Raw genomic sequence first — 16771 nt, forward strand, 5'->3', positions numbered from 1 at the left:
ATCAGGATGTTTGGCTAAAAAAATAAATTCGCAGTAGCGTTTTATGAACATCTTCTTACCCGACGTTTTCATTCCTGGGATCTATTTACGCGTCTGCGCAACGTTCAAGAGTTTGACTCAGCTATGCGCTCCAGGTGGAAATACTGCGTGCTGCTGGTCCTCTTGCTTAAAAGTATCCTGTCGGACCCAGGAACCACGAACCAAGGTAAGTGAGGGCGTCACAGTTTTGTTCTCATAATGGCTATAGTATATATTTTGCATTTTTTTTGGCTATAATATTTGTAATAATGTATGTAGCCTATTTGTCTAATGTCTTCAATTTAAAACGTGACCCCCTGCGCTGCTTATCTAACACACATGCACGCACGCACGCACCGCACACACACACACACACACACACACACACACACACACACACACACACACACACACACACACACACACACTCAGCTGAGTGAATAATCATTAATTTAAATTCCCTGCATTCTGAAGTCGTGTGAGTACAGTAAAAGTGAAACCTGGAAGTGCAGCAGTAGGGGGGGGGGGGGTATGATGATGCCAGAGCATTCACCAGCTGAGCTCTTTAACACTGCACAACACAAGCGTGACTTTTGTAAAATGTTTTGTCATCCAAGCCAAAGTCATCTCTTTGCAGTCAGGGTGGGTTTCTAAAAGTTGCTGAGAGATTTATAGTTTCCATCGCCACGTCCAACCATTCAAGGATGTGTCAAAGACATCCTGGATTAGGCCTCTCTCAGCGCCTGGGAGAACAAACAAACCTCCCATTTCTACAAACACGCAGGAGTCCCTTGTCAGATGTGTCTGGTGCTATTATAGTGCAAAAAAATATCTTTTGATATTGATTTGAACAAGAATAGGCCTACACACACTGCCACTTTTGTGAGAAGACTCATGATGCCACTGAGACAGACAGCCATTACATTGATTTAAATATCCAGTGTGGGGTATGATCTAAATACGCATTAGCCATATTGACTTTTGAGTAATGGGAATGTTGTTTTCTTTGACAGCTTCAGCTGTATCTTTGATTTATGACAACACTCTTATGAGACCGCACTGCAAAAACAATAGACAAAATCTATTGTCTTGCAGTGCGGTCTCATATGTGTGTGTGTGTGTGTGTGTGTGTGAGAGAGAGAGAGAGAGAGTTGATGGGTAAAGTTTGCTGCTGTCAAACATGCTATGGAACATTAGTCATGATTATGAAACAATGTGTATCTCATTTTCTCAAAAATCAATAGCTATTTATATTTCTCTCTCTCTGTCTTGGCATCTCTCTCTTTCTGTGCATCTCTCTCTCTCTCTCTCCCTGCAGAGCCACAAGGCCATCCTGTTATAATTCACCCCTTAATTACCAGCAGGGGGATAAGGCTAAATGAACTCTCTGTAAATACTGACCCGGTTCCTTTATAGTCCAGGTGTAATAATGTAAAAAGAAAAGAAAAAAAAATCATTCACATTTTCATAAAAGCATGAAGCTTGGTCCACTTGTCCAGTTTGGGGTTCAGAACATTTTCACATCGGGAGGTTGTATGATGGCCACGAAAACGGAGACATCACCTTTTCTGTGTTATCATGTTTGAGGTATATTCAGAGATATGATGCAAATTCACACGTCTGTTATGGTGGGAAAGTAAAATGGCCGCCATGGCAACCACGAGGTGTTTTTGCGATGCCTTGCCGATCTGAAAATCTTCAGAAGCCCAACCTGGACCAAGTTTCGATTCACCCCAAATTTGGCACATATCACCTGGACTATTCGTCTGTCCTGTCCTGTCCTGATATCTCACCTTGTATTCAAAACAACAGGCTTGCTACTGTTTTCAATACACATATTTACAACCGAGTTTATTTTTTCCATTTTTCTCCTCCTCTCAAGGTGGTCCTCACAAAATGTTCTCACACTCTGATGTGTGGAACTTAAGTTTAACAAAAGTAGGGATGCACCGATATGAAAATTTTGGCCGATGCCGATAACCGATATTAACATTGCTGTTATGGCCGATAACCGATATTTACCGATGTCGATATGATCTGTATAAAACCACATTTTTATGATCATCACATTTTGTACATACTGAAAAACACATGTTAACACTGAATTTGAAAAAGTTATGCATTTCTTTATTTGCAAAGCCTTTGGAAAAGCCCATAAATCATAGATTTACTGCATTATTTCATATCAATGTGAAGAATTTGGCTGATAATGATAACCGATATTAACATTGCAACATCTGACCGATACCGATATGACCGATATGTTAAAAAATGACCAACATCGGCCGATACCGATATGATTGCCGATATATCGTGCATCCCTAAACAAAAGGTTGAGATCACGTCGGCTTTTCTTCACCGTCGACCAGAGTGACAGCTTGTGTTGAAGATGTGCTGCTCTGATCATGTGGACCAGTGAAGTGGGACGCGCACTTTATTGATGGAGATTGTAATTAACTGGCTGTGTGGAGACAAAGGAAATTGCACATTCATCATATCAAATAGGCTCAGAGGGCTTAGCAAGAGGCAGATAATGGCTCTCACCTACGCCGTGACCAGGGTACCGACAGCGCGGGCTGTTTACACTTATATGTACACGCGCACGCACACACACACACACGCAAAGACATACACACAGCAAAATTGTCGGTGTTAATTTAACTCAAGTGTTCAAATCAATAGTACCTTTCAGTGGAAAATGTGCTGCGCACCAATACACACACACATGCACACTGACAACATGCACTTGTGCTGTGTGAAGTAAGCATCCATCTCAGATGGAAAGGTTTGTTGTCGAGGACGATATCCACACAGGAACCAGGAAGAGCGCTTCCACAGTTCATGTCGTGCTTTTTAGGCAGCTGTGTGATTTTAATGAAGTTATGTTCATGGAAATTGTTTGGTTCTGTGTAAGTGCTTCAAAGTTTCCCCAGGGTTTTCTCAACATTCATAAAAATGCACAGAGTTCTCCTTTAATTCATCTTTGGTCTTAGTCCCAGGCCCTTAGGGATATTTTCGCGCAAATTCGTGCAAAGGCGCCACATTTGGCTCAGATGTAGCAGGGTATGCTAACTTGATTTAGCCAGAGCGCCCGAGCCTGCGACCCTTGGGATCGTTATGACCCCTTTCCGGAAGTTAGATTTTCCTCTCTTTTTTTATGTTATTTAACATTCCCAATAGTACCATCTATTGAAAACACCTTTTGTATCAATTTGTTCAGGGTTAGGTGCTCTTTTTTTCCCATATATTGACTGGCCTAATGGGTTAGTTTTCTGTAGATTTGCATATTTAAACATAACATTTCAGAAAACTTGTAGTACAAATTTTTTTTTGTCTTCATGTAAGTAATCAACTGGGTCATCACTTTTGATGATGATATCTATTACATTTTACCCTATTCACCGGAATTTGGGGCACCCTCTTGGGACACCATCTTGGATTTGTCAATAAATAATTAACTGATGGTAATTCCACTGATTCAGTTGTATTCCTCAAGCCTTAAAACCTAGAGGTAGACGCCAAAACCATCTTTCTAGGTTGAATAATAATTGACACAAACCGTTTTTGTGCAGCGGCCATATTTGATTTGGCGCCATGGCGATATCGAGGGCCACAGGCTCGGCCGCTCTGGCTAAAGTTACCATAAGTCAAGTTAGCATACGCTGGGCTACATCTGAGCCTAATTTGGTGCTTTTGCACGAATTTGCGCGAAATGAGCCTAATATCTCCTTAACACGTTAATTGCCAACAACGAGTTGAGTCGTCAAACACAATCCAGCTGTTCACTGGCAACGACGAGTTGAGTCGTCAAAAAAAAATTTTTTTTTTTTTTGACGGTGCTACGTGGATCAATGCCCCCCGCGTCTCCTATGGAGATATTGGAAGTATTGAATGTGTATAATCCATTTTACCGACCAGCTAGGTGGCGACGGTCCTCTCCCGACAGAGATAAAGTCAACCAAAAGCAGCCGCCTCCCGCGGCTGCTTCCTCCAAGGAAGGAAATCAAGGAAATGGCTTGGCGATTTTACAGTCAGAAACGAACGAGCCTCATTCTCATACTGTAGGCGGGGACGCTTTCGCGCTGCTGCGGTGGGGGGTTCCAGAAATGGACTGGGTGAGCAGCATAAAGCCTAGAGTCGCACGGGGCTTCATCGGGGCTCTCAAACCCAAGAGACGAGTGAGACCTATCCACACTCGCTGCCAGGGAGGCAGGCTGCTCAAACTCGCTGCCAGGGAGCGACGCTGCTCAAACTCCCAGCAGCAGAGCACTCACTTGTGACAAACGCAGGCTGAAAGCCACTAGACACGCCCACGGAGGGAGGAGTTGAAGGAGAGGGCGTTCGGAACTATATTGTTTGGATGTCTGATCTCTCACTGATGCCAAAAATAAATGGTTAAAGTGACTGTTCTGGCTGTTTGATTGAATTTCACAAAACTGCGATTATCTCAGCTTCCTGTCTGAGACGCTAAAACCATGCTGTACTCAACGGCTAATATCTACATAACTACTAACTCTACAAACTAACTCTTTTAGACAGAGAAAGCACACATTCTATTAGTACTTTTGTGAACTTTGTGTTGACAAACTCCAAGCAGAAAAGAATCCTCAGCTCTTGTAAAATGAGCCAGAATCCTCAAAAAAACGGCTTGGCAAAAGCTACCTACAGCAAAAAAAAACGGCTGGCAGTCAATGTGTTAAGGGCCTGGACTATCTATCTTTGATGTGGAGCATCACAGGATTCTCCAACCTTCAGCAAGTCACGTATTAATCCAGGCTACAGACTTCACCTAGATGGAGGTGGGGTTCACTCTTATCGTGTTCGAGTTGTCTTGGGACTTTCCTAAAGAGCTGTTATTTCATAGGTGGTTGAATCTGATAACGGCTTGGAAACTCTGCCAGGTCTTTGTTGACAGCTTGATAAACTATTGTCTGCTCTCTTCCTATTTTGTCACCTCCATGTCTCTCCTTTGCTATACTCCTCTGTCGCACACTCTCTCCAACCTTCTACCCTCTCCTGTCACTCTCTGTGTCTATATACTGGTGTTCTCTCTCGCTCCCTCAACTTCTCTCCTCCATCTTACATTGTATTTATTTCTCTCTCTCCGCCCCCACTCTCTCTCTAGTGGTTCTGCTGGACACCACGACAGTGCTGGGAGAACTGGACTGGAAGACCTATCCTGTCAATGGGGTGAGCGATACTTCTTGGAATAAGGGTGAATTGTTTCCCAAATTTATGCACAAACCACACTGAAGATAACCCACCCAAACCCATCGAGCCCAAAAGGGTTCTGGGCTTTTTCCTGAGCCGTGACCCGGATAATGATGAACCCAAAATAGGCCTATTTACACTATATGGAAGACAGGACCTTATGTTTCTATGAAAATATACCTTCACTGACACACGGGTGAGCTATTTTGCATAATGCATCTCCTGCAGAAACTGTCAGCTTTTGTTACCAGCGTTGCCATATCAACCTAACCTCGCAAGGCAGCTGGGTTCGTGAAATCACGATCGCGCAAGGCAAACCATCTGGCACGTCAGGTTAATATGAACCTGGCTATGCTATTCTAAAAAAACAAACAAAAACAAAACATAAATAAATAAAGTAAAACATATTCCAGCCATACCCTTAATAATAATAATAATAATAATACATATGACTTATATAGAGCTTTTCTAATTACTCAAAGATGCTTTACATACAGTATAACAAAAAAACGTACACAGATACAGAACAAAAACAAATATGGGGGTTGCAAAAATGAAAAAGGATGCTGGAGGTAGAAGTCAGATATTGTAGGCTTTCTTGAAGAGGTGGGATTTGAGTTGGTTTTTGAAAGAAGTGAGTGGGTGTCAGAGTTTCAGATGTTAACACATTGAGTGCCAAGGACGTCTGTGGACGTCCTAAAAAAAAGTAACGAGAAGTGCCAAGGACGTCCTAAAATCATAATTCATATTATTCCATAATTCTGCTGTTTAAGGTCGTACCCAGCCAGTGAGCGTGAATCCCTTCAAGGGATCACACGGCGCCACCTTAAAAATCTACATAGGAGCTGCGCCACCCACCTCAGATCCTTTACTTTGTGCAGGAGAAAGCGGAGAAAGCCGTGATGAAAGGGGAAACCGATGCATGCTGCAGCCAGATCCATATAGATTGCTCTGTCTGCAGCTGACAGTTGGCTGCGATCCGCGCCCACAACTGAGCTCTTCTGCCTCTGTCCATCCGTCTGCATATAGTTCCTCCACACGATTACCTGCCAGAAAGGCAGCACCCGAAGCCGAACGGCCAAACCTCTTCCTTCAGTCCCGTTTGCCATTTCCTTGTTGCGCTGGGATCCGCCCGGGGCAAAAAACGGAGGCCGCGAAAATAGACTGTGTGCGTGTGGGGAGGAGCCCGCAGCTCAGGGGTGGAGAGGGGGGGAGAGGGGGGTGGGGCACGCAGGCTGCACAGAACTACACCATGTCACTACATCAGAAAATATTAGCCAGAGTCAGTGAATGTGCTTGAAATTAGAGTGCAAAAAGTATTCATAAAAGTGACTTTATCTTGAAAAGTAAAAAAAGACAGCAGAAAACCCTTGAAAGTGCTCTTCTTTCAGAGGCTGTCATTTCATAATGGAACTGTCTAGAAACAAAATTTCTTCTTTGAAAGAAGCAGGAGTGTCCAATGTTTCATTAGAGTCCAGCCCTGTCCATATAGCCCTAATAGAAAAAATTCTATAGCTGTTTTCAACTGAATGGAAGTGAATCTGGCACAGGCTCCAGACAATTTTACTGAAGCGCTGTGGCACTCAATGTGTTAAGGGGCAGGGAATTCCAGAGGGTCGGTGCAGCTCTGTCCCCCAAGGTGCCGTACTTGGTCTTGGTGATGGAGGTGAGTAGGTTAGCATCGGCAGATGGCGAGTGGGGGAGTGGCGATGGAGGAGATCTGTCAGTTATGAGGGGGCGAGATTATTGAGAGCTTTGTAAGTGACGAGAAGGATCTTGAAATGGATTCAGTGCTGAATCGGAAGCCAGTGAAGGTGTTGGAGGATGGCTGTGATGTGTTCTCTGGAGCGGGAGCTCTTAGCCCAAGCTGTGCAATTAAAATTCAACGTCTACTGTAGACCGAGCTCTGACACAAACCTGATGGATAGAATTCTCAATGTGAACTATATAAATGTGTCAACAAGTGCTGTATGTTGTCAGTATGTCTCTGCATCAATGTCATCCAAACAAATCAAGGCATTTATTATGTGCCAAATTAAGTGACTCGTCGGATTATATACTTTATAAATGGATACTCAAAGCTCAATCGAGAGGTAAAGTAAAAGTTGCTTCCAATATAAACTTAACTACCTAAACTTAAAACTGGATAAAATAAGTAATATACAGTTTTGAATTTGAACTGTGTATGATGGGATATGTTCCCCCCCTGATTTTCAATATCCATTTAATAACGAACCTTCATGTTAGTTCTTATGCTTTCATGTTTAATGGTAGATAATGTTCGCTCTCAAAAGCTGACATTGGTGACAGGAGCTCTCTAGCTTGCTGGATAACATGAATTAACATGGCTAACAGGAGCTTGCTGGCTAACATGAGTTAACATAGCTAACAGGAGCTCGCTGACTAACGTTAGCCCGTCTGACATTCATGTCTCATGAATATAAAGCCCTTAAATCAAGCCTTAAGGATCATTCATAAATGAAAACATACAATATGCCTATCGTGATGTCGCCATTTTTTTTTACTAAACTTACTGCATGTTCTGCCTGTGCACCCACCATCCCTACTCCATCACTAAACCACACTTAAGTGCCATGCTAGCCTGGGTGAACCCAGCCTCCACGTGACCTGCTCTCAGTCAGACCTGTTCTCAGTCACTACCTAGTGACTGGGAACTCTGAGAGCAGATCACGTGGGGGCTGGGTTTACCTAGGCTAGTGCCATGCCATGTAGGCTACATTGGAATTCACAAGCTAGAATCTGAAAAGTTTTCATCACAAAATGTGTTTTTTAAGAAGCCATTGTTGGAGCATAAAGCAGCCGGGTAACGTTGCTACAGATCAGAGATCTGAAGTCGATAGCGGTTGTCTGGTTTTGTGCAGTTTGATTGAACATCTGCAGAATCTGCTTATTGACGTGGGATGAAGGTGGAATTGATCAAACCTTAAAAATACCGAGTGATAAAACTAAGTTGTGGTCCATCGTTCTCACAGCGCTACCTGCGCCTGATGGGAAATAACTGTTCATTTAATTCGTATCTTAGAAATATTTCAGCTGGGAGTGCAACCACAACAACTTTTCCATGATCTTATAATGTCAACAACAAGATAGTCGGAGGACTGTTTCTGCTTGAAGGCTATTATTAGAAGTGTAATAAATCTATTATTAGAAGTGTAATAAATCTATTATTAGAAGTGTAATAAATCCATTTGGAACAAAACCAATAACCAACAACAACAAAGTGCACTGATATGTTTAGGGCCAAATATCAATATTGAAACATCGTCTCCTGCCCTGCGCAGCCTAAACAGATTTCGCTGTGAGGAGCAACAACATTAATTGGTTGAACAAAAAGACAACAAAACAGCAGCGCCCGCCCAGCTTCGCCTCAAATCAATAATTCATCACAGCGGGGATTTAATCATATTTTCACAAGCTTTCTCTCTCTCTCTCCTCCCTTTATTCTGACAGTGACAAATAGTCTTGTTTTAATCAAAAACTCACACACCTCTTAGCCAGCTTGACTGCTTGTGCCGTGCCTTTGATACAACAGTACCTCTACACAGGTGTGTGTGTGTGTGTGTCTGTGTGTGTGTGTGTGTGTGTGTGTGTGTGTGTGTGTGTGTGTGTGTGTGCATAGGTGAGTTCATGCAGTTTAATCTCCTGTTTCATAAAAGGCCAATGCTGTGTTTTACAATACCTTCTAGCATAATATGACACGCACATTTTAACTTGACCTTTAGAACACATTGGCCATGTAAGCACCTATCTAATTAATTATCTAATTAAGTTATTTTCATGTTTCACATCTAATTAAAACTAGTTCTGATACCCGTTGGAGCATGCAATCACTGTGTGTGTGTGTGTGCGTGTGTGTGTGTGTGTGTGTGTGCGTGTGCGTGTGCGTGCGTGCGTGCATGCGTGCATGTGTGTGTGTGTGTGTGTGTGATTGTGTGCGTGCGTGTGTGTGTGTGTGTGTGTGTGTGTGATTGCGTGATTGCGTGTGTGTGTGTGTGTGTGTGTGTGTGTGTGTGTGTGTGTATGTACGTGTGTGTGTGTGTGTGTGTGTGTGAGATAATTGCACCATTTTCAAGTTATTTCAGGGTAAAATGAATATATATATATACATGAGGGATGTGCTCTTCCAAAAGGTCCTGGCAGGTGCGTGGGCTGGCTTTCACAATATGACTCTTTGATTGCAATAATAATTTATTTCATTTACTGTATATAGCGCCCTTCTGGATACTGAAAGCGTTTCATATATCAGGGGCGAGGGGGGGGGGGGAGGGGGGTCAACTCAACCACCAATCAAAAGGAGTTCTCTTTCAACTTCCTCCTTCTTTTTATGTTCAGCAGCAGGAGTAAAGCCCAGAGAAAAGATAAGAGCCTTGACGTTGATGAAGCAGTCATATTGTATGTTGTCGATGCTTTGTTCAATTTTGAAGATTGTCCAACGCTGGTCTCATAGCTTCTGCTTCTATTGTGTGACAAGAGCTCCTTTTAAACTGACACATTTGACCTTTGACAAACTTTGACCTTTGACCTCTCAAGGTCTTTACTCTCCTCTTCTTCACCTCTCCAGTCTTTTGCTGTCTCTCCTCTCCTCTCTTCTCCTCCTGTTCTCTCCTCCTCTCTCCTGTTGCACTCCTCCTCTCTCCTGTCTGTCTCACTCCTCCTCTCCTCTGCTCTCTCCTCCTGTTCTCTCCTCATCTCTCCTGTCTGTCTCACTCCTCCTCTCCTCTGCTCTCTCCTCCTGTTCTCTCCTCCTCTCTCCTGTCTGTCTCACTCCTCCTCTCCTCTGTTCTCTCCTCCTCTCTCTTCCTCTCTCCTGTCTGTCTCACTCCTCCTCTCCTCTGCTCTCTCCTCCTGTTCTCTCCTCCTCTCTCCTCTCTGTCTCACTCCTCCTCTCCTCTGCTCTGTTCTCTCCTCCTGTTCTCTCCTCTCTCCTGTCTGTCTCACTCCTCCTCTCCTCTGTTCTCTCCTCCTGTTCTCTCCTCCTCTCTCCTGTCTGTCTCACTCCTCCTCTCCTCTCCTCTGCTCTCTCCTCCTGTTCTCTCCTCCTCTCTCCTGTCTGTCTCACTCCTCCTCTCCTCTACTCTCTCTTCCTGTTCTCTCCTCTCTCCTGTCTGTCTCACTCCTCCTCTCCTCTGCTCTCTCCTCCTGTTCTCTCCTCCTCTCTCCTGTCTGTCTCACTCCTCCTCTCCTCTGCTCTCTCCTCCTGTTCTCTCCTCCTCTCTCCTGTCTGTCTCACTCCTCCTCTCCTCTGCTCTCTCCTCCTGTTCTCTCCTCCTCTCCTGTCTGTCTCACTCCTCCTCTCCTCGGCTCTCCTCCTGTTCTCTCCTCCTCTCCTCTGCTCTCTCCTCCTGTTCTCTCCTCCTCTCCTCTGCTCTCTCCTCCTGTTCTCTCCTCCTCTCTCCTCTCTGTCTCACTCCTCCTCTCCTCGGCTCTCCTCCTGTTCTCTCCTCCTCTCCTCTGCTCTCTCCTCCTGTTCTCTCCTCCTCTCCTCTGCTCTCTCCTCCTGTTCTCTCCTCCTCTCTCCTGTCCTGCTCACAAGAAAGGATGCAATCAGCACATGCCAGCCAATATCTAACCAAATCTCATTTTCTTTGATGTAATGATATCATAAACACACGTTATTTATCCATTTATTTTATCCACAGACTTAACCAATTATTTGAATGCGCAAATCAATATCAGATGATACAAAAGCAAACCATCAATGCACTGGTCCATCCCATAATAGACATAGGGGCTAAATATTCATTAATGCTCATTATTCCATATGGGCTGACAGTCACAACACAGCAACACAACGGCTAATCACTACAGCAACAGACGCACACAACAACATTCTGTTGCTATTTATGTCTCCTCCTGACCATGTCTCTGACTCATCTGCTGATACAACATCTACCTCCTCCTCCATCTCCTCGAGGCTCGCCTGGTTTGTCTTCATCCTTTGTCTTGTTAAAAAAGTTTCTCATAATAATACAGGTTATTTATATCGCGTTTTCTCATGACTCAAAGCCCCTTTACAGCTTCAAAACAAAACAGCATTAAGACACCCTTTAAAAAAAGATGTTGTAAGTAGTCTACTTCAAAACTAACAATGCAATCAGAAGTGATAAAAAGGTACGTCCACCTGAGAAGAGATTGATAAGAATCAACACTGTCCCAATCATCCGATGCTCTGCCTGTGGGAGGTTGTTCCAGATGCAAGAGTAGAAAAGGCTCTCTGTCTCCTAAAGCTGCGTTCACACCGACCTATTAAAGTTTTTTGCTGGCATCGAGTTTACATACAAAGTCAATGCAAACAAGCGATTGAGCGTATATTCGCCCGGGAGAAAAATCGCTGGGCGTCCGAGCAGCAGAGACAGAGAGATAGGGAGAAAATTCACTCGTCGCCCGAGATGAAATATCCCAACTCGAGCTAAATTACGCTGGCATCAGTCGCTCGCTGTTCAACGCCGATTGGCTGCCGTGTGAGAGCGAGTCAAGGATCACACTGGCTTGGAACAAACCGCTGGTTTATTGTGTGGCAACAAACCGCATTGACAGCTGATTGACAGGCTGACAGCTGACATGAAGTGAAGTCTGTACTACCGGTATAGAGCTCGCGTTGGGAGCACGCTGATAGGCTTAGCTTGTAAACAACTACGGTGGCTCGTAGTGGACAAACATCATGACATTGCGTAACGTTATAGCCCCCAGATGTCCGTCAATTATTGTGCCTGTTGACGAGCGATTTAAACAGAGCGACAGAGCGATTCCAAAGGGTTGAATCGAGCGACAGAGAGAAAAATAAATATCTCGGTGTGAACACAGCTTAAGGAGGGGAGCCTTGTCTTGGGGAGACCCAGAAGAAGAGAAGGAGGAGGAGGGAGAGATTAGTTCTATCATAAATCTTTTCTACATCAAAAGTACCGCTTATACTTTTTTTTTTAAACAGCTATTATCTAGCATGGGGTAAGCGTTAAAAATAGGCCATTGACATTTTCACATCGCCTCCGTTCAGCTGCTCCCCCGGAGCCGGCTCTTCCTTCTCCCTCCTCCCACCAGCAGTTTGCTCACAGGCCTGCGCAGTGTCAGGTTAGCCACAATACAACGTCAAACTTACGGTTAAAACCTTCAAAATAAAAGTGATTGATTCACGTTGGAGGGTTCTGTCTGGTCCCAGCCCAGAGAGTTTTCCCAAGCCAGTATGTATTGTGCTTAAAAAATAAAAAATAAAATAAAAATACTCCTGCGTCAACTCCGTAGGTCAACTCAATGACCTACTTTTTGTTGTTGACCGGCACTGCACCACGTGACCACTAGTTGACGTCGACTCTATTGGTAGAAAGGTCACCTTGAGAAAAATCTGAAGTCGTTAGTTCAACCGCTTGTGTGTGTGTGTGTGTGTGTGTGTGTGTGTGTGTGTGTGTGTGTGTGTGTGTGTGTGTGTGTGTGTGTGTGTGAGTGAGTGAGTGAGTGAGTGAGTGAGTGAGTGAGTGAGTGTGTGTGTGTGTGTGTGTGTGTGTGTGTGTGTGTGTGTGTGTGTGCGCCCGCGCGTGTAATCTGAGTATTTGTGTGTAAGGGCTGTGAGCACATGAATGAATGAATGATTGAACGTTAACCCCAAGAGCTTCTTCAAGAAGCGTCACTGTCTGTTATTTCTACGAGTCTAAAGGATTTCTGCAGCCTCCTTGACCGTTTGGCAGACAGCATGTTGTCAAACCAGGAGGTGGCCATCGGTAAGCAAGCACTTGGTTCATTGATTTTTGTGTAATTAAATTTTCAACATTGACAGTTTTTAACGAGAAATTGGAACGTTTTCTGTTCATTACATCCTCCAATAACTCCTCTAAATTCATGGATTAAAAATTAATTTGCCAGCTAGACCACATCAATATCAATGAAGAATGTGTGGTTTGGCATGCAGAGTTAAGTACCACTGCTGTCTGGCATATTCTAAATATTTAGCCAATGGAGCAATAATTGTACAACAGCATTCTTCTGATTATGATTTTGGTCGAGATGATTATATACAGTAAGATTATTATATACAGTAAGGCCCAATACAAAACCCAGCTGAAGGATTTAAAACATCTTCTATTGAATAATGAGAGACTAGTAGAAAGGTTCAATAAGCTTTAATGATACAATAAACACGTTCATTTTGGCGTATGACGTTGGTGGTGGTCAGGGGAGGAGGTGGGGCGAAAACAACTGCTTCAGCGATGATGATCATCAGCAACTGAGGATGACACGTAGCACATACGCAGCACATAGCAAACATAGTAAAAACATGGACTCTGATATACTACGCCGGTTAGGTGATTGGCTCGGCAGGAAGGAATAGCTTGACGTGATTGGCTATTGCCACAGAGGGGAAGCGTGGGAGACTCTGAATGGATGAGGAGACAGCATGAATGAAAGGGGCATGCCTAACAATGCATGGGTTATACAACCTGGAAGAAAGGGGGCGTGCACTGTGATATAACCTGACTGCAGAAGTATAGTCTTCATTATTCAAATGAGTTCAAACATCACTAGATAAGAGGAGTGTCTTCAGTGTTTACAGCAGTTGCTCTCATAAAGATCTTCTCTTTCTCACCATATCTTTTTCACTCTGGCATTTTCTCCCTCTCAGCTGTGTGTGTGTGTGTGTGTGTGTGTGTGTGTGTGTGTGTGTGTGTGTGTGTGTGTGTGTGTGTGTGTGTGTGTGTGTGTGTGTCTGTGTGTGTGTGTGTCTGTGTGTCTGTCTGTGTGTGTGTCTGTGTGTGTGTGTGTGTGTGTGTGTGTGTGTGTGTGTGTGTGCACATGTGTGTGTGTGCGCGTGTGTGTGGGTGTGTGTGCGCGCACACGCGTGTGCGTGTGTGTGTGTGTGTCTCTCTCTCTCTCTCTCTCTCACTTTCTAGTGATTTGTTGTTGAATCCAAAGGGACCATGTGAGCGTTGCTGTAGTTAATATATTTATTCATGAAATATAGATAAGCCACATTTATTCAACATGTAATCTCAGCCAGGCAAACTGAATATGGGGGAAGCTGGATTGATTCCAACCCTGTTGATTTCCCACAATGTTGTTGTGCTAAATGTGTGGTGACCAGGGAGGTAGTTATGGATCTGTCTTATTATTATTATTTTCCTCTGGTTTTGATGCTTATGTGTACATGTACATATCGCACTGAAAGAAACCTGACACATGCGTTGGTTCACATGCTTTGGTAAACGTCTACAAGCAAAATGCTCCTCAATATTTCATGTTGCAGACAGATTCAAGCAGTAGCCTACGGTACCTATTGTCAGCAGTACAGCATTATATATATATATATATATATATATTATATATATATATATATATATTATGGTCCAGGCAAAGTCAGCAGTACTGTACTGCAGTAGTCCGGGGACCCCCAGGGGTCCTTGAGGGGGGTTCCAGTGGGTCCCCAGCCAAAAGGGGGGTCATTTATTTTGGCTATAATTCTGTTCATAAGTAACATAATGACTATTTTGATCATGGGTTTTATACACTTTCTGTAATAAAACATCTAAAAGCATCAATCTTATTATCGGGGACCGTGGGACAAAATCCTATCAAATGGGGGTCCGTGGTCTAATCTTTGTCAGTTTAGGGGGTCCTTCATGGGAAAAGATTTGAGAACCACTGGCCTACAGTACGTCTATTTCAGAATAGTTAACACAGCAGTACATCAGATGGACCTCCCTAAAGTAAGCTGATTGTGTGTGTGTCTGTGTCTATCTGTCTGTGTCTGTCTGTCTGTCTGTCTGTCTGTCTGTCTGTCTGTGTGTCTGTCTGTCTGTCTGTCTGTCTGTCTGTCTGTCTGTGTGTGTGTGTGTGTCTTTGTGTAATTAGGTTAGGTTACAGCGAGCCATCAGGGAGAAACTTGGTAGCAAGTTGAGGTAGAAAATCCTCCCGCAAGATCTGCTTGTCTCTGCATGATGACATGGCTATGCAACAGCCTGAATGGCGTTCCTGAGGTCGCGCTGCACCTGTGGAAATGGAGACAGCTACTGTAAATAGACTATCTCTGCACAAGCAGTCATCATCAGTTATAAAGATGCATTCAAAGCAGGGTGAGACCACTTCACCAGCGAACAATCATCTACTGAAGAAGCGATTAAAAAAAAAAAAAGTCCTAAAAATGATTCTCCTCTGTAGCTTATTATTTCTCTATTGAAAGCCAATCAGGAGCTGCAGCTAGTAAGCCAGATGAGCATGCATCCATCCTGTAGAGATATAGGTGTGGGTGGGGAGCAACATCTGAACACCTTATGGTGGTCACCACCAGAATGAAAATATAGAGACCCTTCCTGAGGCCACACTGCTCCTCACAGAAGAAGAGGCTAAACGTCTTTGTGGGGCCCTCTATGAGGATGGAAGACTTGCAATGGGAACACAGAGCCTCAGCAGTTATCCAGAGTGATGAACACAACCACAGTGAGGCGATTTGCCAGGAAGACATCACCTCTCCACTAGAACCTGAGCTCCATACAGACACTGTCATGGTGAACGTGTCACGGAGACTTCCCCCACAGGCCAACTCTTGGAATTACCGTCTTCTTAACGTGACTGAATATCAGCCAGAAAAGTGAACCAAACTCCACCAGGAGGCCCTTTCTGATAAAGCTATATATCTCCACTCAGCACAGAGCTGCTTTGAATTAGATTTTCCACTGCACAGGTTCAGGGTAAGATCTTCCCACAGGTTCTCGCTGATACAACAGTTCCTTCCCAGACAGAACTGAAAGTCTCTCCTGAGGTCAACCACAGTTCCTCTGAAGGGAAATCCAGCACTCAGCACGGCTCCTATTGGCAGAGGTTCTATCACGATTGGGCTGTGTATCTCAGGAAGGGAATCACTCTTAACGGGATATATATGATGGTGGACCTGGAGTTAATGGCTCTTTCTGAAGTTAATGCACTGCCTCCCCTTCTGAGGTCAAGGCCAGGGATTACCTGGCTCAAAGTCTCAACTCGAAAGACTCTAAAGACTCTCAACTCAGCTGAACTGTTCCTTTCTCTGCGAAGTTGGTGTGTTCATGAGGGTTTACACAAGGCAAGTCAGGTGTGTTGGAGACTCCAAATTGCCCGTAGGCATGAATATGAGTGTGAGTGATTGTTGTCTGTCGGTCTGTCTGTCTGTCGGTCTGTCTGTCTGTCTGACTGTCTGTCTGTCTGTCTGTCTGTCTGTCTGTCTGTCTGTGTTAACCTTGGGATGGACCGGGGACCTGACCAGGGTGTTTCCCAGCTTGCAATGCATGCTGGGATAGGCTCCTCCTGGCCCTCATCAGCTTGAATAGAAATAAGAAGAGAAAGAATGAATGAAAGATGTGCCTTGAAGGAAATGCAGTCATAAATACTATCATCCATAAGTCCTTAAAAAGATGAAAGAGTCTCCATCACTTTGCCTTCGGGCATATGATGTTTCATTAACATTTAGATGAAAGTGTCAGTTGTATAAGGAACAGTATACAAAGTTAAAATGAGCTTAGAGTCCCCCCACTCCCTCCATTCTTTCACATTGGAATAGGACGAA

The 16771-nt window shown here is 44.0% G+C and overlaps 1 pseudogene across 1 annotated transcript in view; it reads left to right on the forward strand.

The window, feature by feature from the left end:
* The first annotated feature begins 86 nt into the window (after nucleotides 1-86).
* The window catches only part of LOC310799707 (ephrin type-A receptor 6-like), a 79834-nt pseudogene continuing 63149 nt past the window's right edge, over nucleotides 87-16771 (forward strand). The window contains exons 1-2 of the transcript XR_014553990.1: nucleotides 87-205; nucleotides 5144-5208. The product of XR_014553990.1 is annotated as an ephrin type-A receptor 6-like (transcript). The remainder of the gene's footprint in view (nucleotides 206-5143; nucleotides 5209-16771) is intronic.

Source organism: Poromitra crassiceps (assembly GCF_964638095.1).
Source record: "Poromitra crassiceps genome assembly, chromosome: 28".
Taxonomy (NCBI): Eukaryota; Metazoa; Chordata; class Actinopteri; order Beryciformes; family Melamphaidae; genus Poromitra; species Poromitra crassiceps.